Below are 7,544 nucleotides of genomic sequence, written 5' to 3'. Positions count from 1 at the left end.
TGTAGCTGTCCCAGGTGTCCCTGGCCGGCGGGGACAGAGGGAACTGGGGCAGTGTGGAGCTTTCCTGCCCTGGCTGCCAGGACGGGCTCTTCCCGCACCCGGGGAGGGAGGAGAAGCTCGATGCAGGGAGGAGGAGGGGCAGGCGGACCGTCCGAGTGGTTGCAGTAAGCCGGAAGCCTCAGCCCCTGGTGCTCCTTCTCCGAAACCTCTGCTCAGGGGCTGTTCCAGTGAGCAGCGGGCTCTGCGGGGCCTCTGCCCTCGCGAGGGGTCCGGTGTCCCCCCGCGATGCTGTAGCTCTTTCACGGGCCGTGGGCGGCGGGTCTGAGTCCCCGTTCCCCAGTGGCTCCATGAGGACGGGAAACGGTTACCCCGGGCCTTGGTGTGTGGCTCAGCCTCCGGGCTCGGGTCAGCCGCACGCCAGGGGAGGAAGCACGAGTTTCTTTCCTTAAAATCTCAGTTTTGATTCAAGATCTGATTGATTGAAGTCATCGCTTTTAGGGTTGCTCTAAACTGGATTTGTATGTTCAGAATATCTAACGTTTTCGTTCCGTCACCAGCAGAAGCTCACAGAGGCTTGCGAGGGTCTTCGTCAGCACTTTGTGACGAAACAGCGCCTCGTTTTCAACTTGACAAGTACAGATGGAAGTATCAATATTCTGGGTTTAACTTACTTCATTTCTAGCCGTAAGTGCTGGCCTTCACACGGTCAAAGCCATTTTGTTCATTAAACATGTGACTTTTCCTTTTTTTTTTTTTTTTTGCTTTCTGGGTCACACCCAGCGATGCACTGGGGTTACTCCTGGCTTTGCACTCAGGAATCACTCCTGGCGGTGCTTGGGGACCCTCTGGGATGCCGGGGATCGAACCCAGGTCGGCCGTGTGCAAGGCAAATGCCCTACCCGCTGTGCTATCGCTCCGGCCCCTGACTTTTCCTTTTTGAGGCCGTTTGTTATTCATCCCAGACAAACTGGTGTTATCTCTCCGCAGGGCAAAGAATCTGTCTGGGAGATGAGGGGATGCTCAGGGCGGATGTTTTCACGACCACAGAAGTCGGGCACAGGGACACATCCCTGGGGTGAGCGGGAGACCCCGTGGGCACAGCAGGGAGCGGAACCTGCACAGGCTAAGACATGGGCAGGAAAGCAGGGTCCGAGCCAGCCCAGGGCTGCGTTTCCAGCTGTCCAGGCCTGAGGGACAGTCACTGTCGGAAGGGATTTGTCAGAGGCCGAGCGGAAACCTCCAGGGAGGGGGCAGGTGGGCGGGAATTTGGGTTTGGAATCACAGGCTGATGTTCTTTCTCTACTTTTCCTAAAATCGAGGTCAGCTCGGGCTGGGAGAGAGCGGAGAGCGGGGCGCTCGCCTCACACGCAGCCGACCCATATTCGACGCCCCGGTCCCAGGGGCCCCCAGCTCTGCCCGGAGTGAGCGCTGAGCACAGAGCCAGGAGTGAGCCCTGAGTGTAGCGGGTGTGACCCGAAATCCAGGAGAATAAGGCAGAATTGAGGCCAGCTGGCTTCCCAGGCTGTGTGTCAGGAGTACGGTGTCAGCGTCTTCGAGCACTGACCGCGTCACACCCAGCCGGAGGGCGGCTCAGAGTCAGCTGTTGCCTTCTCCGTCCACAGAGCAGTGACGCCACCCGGCACCTGGCCCTGTCCCTCCAGCTGAGCTGCAGGGTCACTGCCCCTCTCCCCTTCACGGTGGGCTTGTCTCAGTGCTCCCGCCCCAGTGGACTAGATGTGCCCCGTGTTCCAGAGTCTCCCTTCCTCCCTCTCCCTCCCTCCCTCCCTCCCCCTCCCTCCCTCCCTCCCTCCCTCCCTCCCTCCCTCCCTCCCTCCCTCTCACTCCTTCCCTCTCCCTCCCTCCCCCTCCCTCCCTCCCTCCCTCCCTCCCTCCCTCCCTCTCCCTCCCTCCCCCTCCCTCCCTCCCTCCCTCCCTCCCTCCCTCTCCCTCTCTCTTCCTCCCTGTCTCTCCCTCCCTCCCTCTCCCTCTTTCTCTCCCTCTCTCTCTTTCCCTTTCTGTCTCTCTCTCTCCCTTTATCTCTCACCCTCTCTCTCTCTTCCTATCTCCCTCCCTCCCTCCCTCCCTCCCTCCCTCCCTCCCTCCCTCCATCTCCCTCCCTCTCTGCCTTTCCCTCTCTCTCTCCCTCCCCTCCCTCTCTCTTCCTCCCTGTCTATCCCTCCCTCCCTCTCCCTCTTTCTCTCCCTCTCTCTCTTCCCCTCTCTGTCCCTCTCTCCCTTTATCTCTCACCTTCTCCCTCTCCCCCCATCTGTCTCTCTCTCTCTTCCTATCTCCCCCTCTCTCTCTCTCCATCTCTCTGCCTGTCTGTCTCTCTATGTGTCTCTCCCTCTCTCTCCCTCTCTGTCTGTCTCTCTCTGTCGCTGTCTCTCTCACGCTCTCTCTATCCGGCCCACCTGTCCCTCCTCGGTTCACTCACTCCTGTTGCCACAGGGCCCTTGCCCATGAAAGATGCCCTACATGGAATCTTTGATTTGGGGACACACCCAAGCAATGCTAAGGGGCTTCCCCTGGCTTTGTGACTCCCGAGGCCACTCCTAGCAGTGCTGGATGGCTGTGTGGTCCCCAGGGTCGAACCCAGGCCTCCTCCACGCAAAGCCTGCCCTCTGCCCTCTCTGGGTCTCTCTCGGCCTCTCCCCTGTACGGTCTCTGCAGCCCTTCAGCATGTTTGTCTTTCCAGTGTCACGCCGCCAGTGACTTCTGGCCTGACCTACTGTCAGTGACCTTTTCTTCAGGGCTTACGGAGACGTTTGCAGGGCCCACGGGTGCTGGTGGCCGGGTGCCTCCTCGTGCAGCGCGTTGCTTGCATGTGGGTATTTGCGTCCCCTGCTTTGTCCTGTGTCACCCTCTGGCTCCCGGCCAGACCGGTTCAGACCCAGATGTGAGGCCCTGGGTCACCGGGCTCGCCCGTCTGCCTGCTTTTCTGTCTCCTCGTGTTCCTCACGCCGTGGTCAGTCAGTCCTCCCTCAGGCCGCCGGAGCTTCCAGTCCCTCTCCCCACTCGAATCCCGCCTGCCTGTGCCCCACGCTTGAGAAGACAAAGCTCCCCACCCCACGGCGATCTTTCTCTTTTCTTTCTTTCTTTCTTTCTTTCTTTCTTTCTTTCTTTCTTTCTTTCTTTCTTTCTTTCTTTCTTTCTTTCTTTCTTTCTTTCTTTCTTTCTTTCTTTCTCTCTTTCTTTCTTTCTTTCTTTCTTCCTCCCTTCCTTCCTTTCTTTCTTTCCTTCTTTCTCTCTCTTTCTCTCTCTTTCTTTCTCTCTCTTTCTCTCTTTCTCTCTTTCCTTCTTTCTTTCTTTCTTTCTTTCTTTCTTTCTTTCTTTCTTTCTTTCTTTCTTTCTTTCTTTCTTTCTTTCTTTCTTTCTTTCTTTCTTTCTTTCTTTCTTTCCTTCTTTCTTTGCTTTTTGGGTCACACCCGGCCATGCACAGGGGTTTCTCCTGGCTCATGCACTCAGGAACCACTCCTGGCAGTGCCCAGGGGACCATATGGGATGCTGGGAATCGAACCCGGGTCGGTTGCATGCAAGGCAAACGCCCTCCCCGCTGTGCTATCGCTCCAGCCCTCACTTTTTCGTCTTTTTCTGTCTGGAGAATCAAGTGTGTGTCTCAACGTTAAGAGTTCGAGTTGTGCTGTCCAGGTGGCTAACGTGGATTTAGGGAGATGCCGGCGAGGTTGCGTGTCCCTGGTGATCAGGAACCTCCTCAGCACGTGTCACTGGCAGGTACGTGTCCATCGAGTGTGGTGCTGTGCCCGGCTCTGCCCGGAGGGGACCGTTCCTCCCGTTCCGGTGTCCAGGTGCAGGCAAGCTGACGGCCTTGTGCCTCTCCCCGCCGGAGGTGGAGCCTCCAGGCTCTGGGGTCCGCCGCTGGCCAGCAGTCCAGGGGTGTGGGAACCTCCGCCTCACGCAGGACCCAGAGAAGGCGCGGCCCTGAGCCGGCCCCGCTCACGGGAGACCATCCCCGCACACACGCACTGAGGCCGGCTCCGGGCAGAGCGCAAGGGCAGGCCTGAACCCAGCCGGCCGCCCCCAAACGAACAGACACACAAGCTCCAGCCCCTCGGGAGCCCAGGGGCGGGGGCCCAGTAAGCCTGTCCCTCCAGACGGCTGGGCCGAGGGCCCCCCAGGTCCACTCGCCGCGTGCTGTGTTCTGAGGAGCCCCTGGCCGTGGGGACAGCATCTGCGAGCAGAGGGGCCGGCAGCCGAGAGAGCAGGGGCAGGAGGCAGAGACCGGCCGCCTGCCCTCCCAGGGAGTGACCGCTCCCCGCCGCCCCGACAGGCTCCCAAAGGAGCCGATACTCACAACAGCAGTTTTAGGATGTTACGGGCGTGAATCATATTTTCTGCATCTTAGGTCGGGTTGCCAGATAAAATACGGAACAGAGGGGCTAGAGCAATAGCACAGTGGGTAGGGCGTTTGCCTTGCACGAGGCCGACCCGGGTTCAAATCCCAGCATCCCATATGGTCCCCTGAGCACGGCCAGGGGTAATTTCTGAGTGCAGAGCCAGGAGTAACCCCTGTGCATCGCCAGGTGTGACCCAAAAAAGCAAAAAAAAAAAAAATACGGAACAGAGCAGTTAAATCAGAATTTTAAATAAAGTGAGTTCCGCTTTTTAATCCTTACTATGCAGGATTTAGGGCCTTCCACACGGCGCATACTCTTCCCTGTCTGTGGTTTCTCGCCCACGCCTGGCAGTGCATCAGGAGAAGGCGGACATGGAACTTTGTGCCACGGGAGGGCAGCTGTGGAGGGCCACGGCGGGGAGGGCCGCAGCCAGCCCCCCACCCTGGGTACCCTCGGGAGGCCGTGACACAGGACCCAGAGCAGCGTCACAGCTGAGAGGGCCTGTGGTAGCACGTGAGCTAGCGGTCACCGGGGACTTTGGAAACCCTGGGAGGGGACGGAGCATCTGCGGTCAACACGGTGGCCCTGTGGAGCATCTGCGGTCAACACAGTGGCCCTGTGGTCCCCAGGTAAGCGCCAGGCGCTGCCGGGCCAGGCCAGCGAGGAGCCAGGAGACGGCCCCTCTGCGTGTTGTCAGGGCAGGGCGGGCAGCTCAGCGACCGCACAGGAGCTGAGCCTCCGGGCCGTGTGCGGGCGGCCGTGGTCCCTCCAGTAAGGACAGGCTCCTTCTGGGCTGGGCCTGGGGCTGTCCCCCCCCCACCGGGTGGGCAGGGGCGAGGCTGAAGGGCCGCTCGCCCCAAGACCTGCTCGCCCCAGGGCCCGGAGCGGCTTCCCCGCGAGGCGGTCTCTGTCCTCACCCTCGGCCCTGCCCTGAGGAAGAACCTGCCCATCCTTGCCCCTCAGTCGTGGCCAGCGCTCGGGCCTCTGCGGAGATGATGACTCTGGCGTGGAGTCAGTGTTCGGGGTCTGTTGTTGTTTTTTAACAATCAGTCGAAAGAGCAATGCTGTCGCGGGCCCTGTCTGCTTTTCTGGGAGGGCCTGTGTTCTGGTGGTTGGTCTTGGCCACACCTGGAGGCCTCCGGGGCAGGCTGTGTCCGGGACGGCACCTTCCCCGCTGTCCCTCACCCTGGCCCGAGGTGCGGTTCCTCTGAGTCACGGCACCGACTGCTCCGGGGCGTGAGCCGGTGCCCTGGTGCGCTGCAGTGCAGGAGGGTTCCTGGGTCACCCCTGGGCCAAGCATCTCCGCCCCACACTTGGGGCCCGAGGGGTCCCGGCTCCTGCCAAGGCTCTGGAGCGACCTCTGACACCTCTAGGGGAGGGGTGAGACGCTTCACGCTCAGGGCGCTGAGTTGGGTCGGGCGTCTGCCAGGGCCAGAGCCAAGGCAGCAGGGGGCGCCGGCGAGGACACCAGGCCTCCCGCCAGCTGGACAGGGACCCCGCCGGGAGGCTCTGCAGGAGAAGAGCTTTTCCTTCCGGGACCCACAGGGACAGAGCGCGAGGACGCGCCTGTGCAGAGCAGAGGCCGCCGGAGCCCCCGCCCTGACCTCGTCCCCGGCGTCTCCCTGGGGTCTCTGGGCTGAGCCCCGAGTGGAACCAGCGCTCGCCCCTGGGGTTCTGAGCCCCCATCAGCCTGCGGGTGCAGGGGAGCAGGGCCCTCCCGGGGGGTGGGTGGCCGGGGAGGGAGGCCCACGGCTGATTCACACCCAGAAACGCCAGGGCCGGTGCGTCTGAGTCACTCTGTTTCCCCCGGTGACGGAAACCCGGGCTTCTGTTTGTTTGGGGACACGCCTGGCAGTGCTCGTGCCCGCGCCTGGATCTGAACTCTGGGGTCAAGCCCGTGTGCAAGGCAGGCGCCCTGCCCCGTATCCCTCCGGGCCTGGAAGCAGGATTCCTGGGAGACGTCGCCCGCTCCTTCCTGGCTGCCCCGGCCTGGGTGAGTGGGGGAAGGTCGGGCCCCTCCACGTTCCCTGTCGAGGGCTCCCAGGTTTACACCTTCATGCAAAATAAAGGCAGTTTCTGTCCAGCCGGGGCGGCCAGCAGGGAGGGCTGAGGCCAGCCTCGGGCCAGGGCCGACGCCCGCTGTCCAGCGTCCACTGCCTCCCCACTGTCAGAGCTGGGCCCCGTGTGTCCCCCCGCAGGAGGAGCCCAGCCACTGGCTGGAGAGTGTGCGCCGCCCCCGAGGCCCTTCCCTCTGCGGGGAGTGGGCACACGGTCACGGGCTGAACGGCCACGCGGCTGGGGCCTGGCTCCCGGCCCTCCGGCTGTCTGGGCCCGGAGGTGCTGAGGGGTCTCCAACCTGTGGCCACTCCGTGCACCGGGCGGTCACCCATGGAACCGTCCAGGGCCTTCCTGCCATTGGGAGGATTCACACTGGTTCCCCCCATGCTCTGGGACTCAGGGCTGGACTACCAGCCTGCCTCAGTTTCCCCAGGGGCTGCTGCTAGCAGACTTGCTCTGGCGGTCTCTGCATGGGGGCCGGGGCAGACTGCTCTTAGCCTGAGCGGTTCTGTTTTCCTTTGGTTTGGGCCACACCCAGGCGTCCTTCGGGCTTCCTCCTGGCTCTGCACTCGGGGGCCACCTCTGGCGGGCGGGGTCGCAGGCGCTGCCGAGGAGTGAACCCACATCGAGGAGGACGCCCTAGCGGCTGCCCTGTCGCTCTGCCCCGTCCTTGTAAGGAGCTGTTTGGGCACAGTCGGGACTCGGGGACGCGTCCGCCCCGCTCGGGCCGGCAGAGACACGCCAAGGGCTGGGCTGGCCTCGGCTGCTCCCCGTGGGCCTGCAGACAGCGGGAGGCGCACGTCTGGTCTGCGGAACGCGGGCAGCGCGGACAGAGGTGTCCCGGGGCGGGGGACCCCGCTCAGCGCGGCTCTGCGCGGGCTGTGCAGGAAGGGGGAAGGACGCGACCCTCTGAGCAGTTTCCTTCTTCCACACGGCCTCGGACCCCTGCCGGCAACAGCCTCCGGGGTCAGTAGCGTGACCCTCTCGCTCCGCCATCGAGCTCCGTCACTGGTGGGAGTGCAGGGACACTCGGTGCGGGGTCACTCAGCGCAGGGTCACTCAGTGCATGGTCACTCAGTGCGGGGACACTCAGTGCAGGGTCACTCAGTGCGGGGACATTCAGTGCAGGGT

Source organism: Sorex araneus, chromosome 6, assembly GCF_027595985.1.
Source record: "Sorex araneus isolate mSorAra2 chromosome 6, mSorAra2.pri, whole genome shotgun sequence".
NCBI lineage: Eukaryota > Metazoa > Chordata > Mammalia > Eulipotyphla > Soricidae > Sorex > Sorex araneus.
This window is presented reverse-complemented; position numbering follows the sequence as displayed.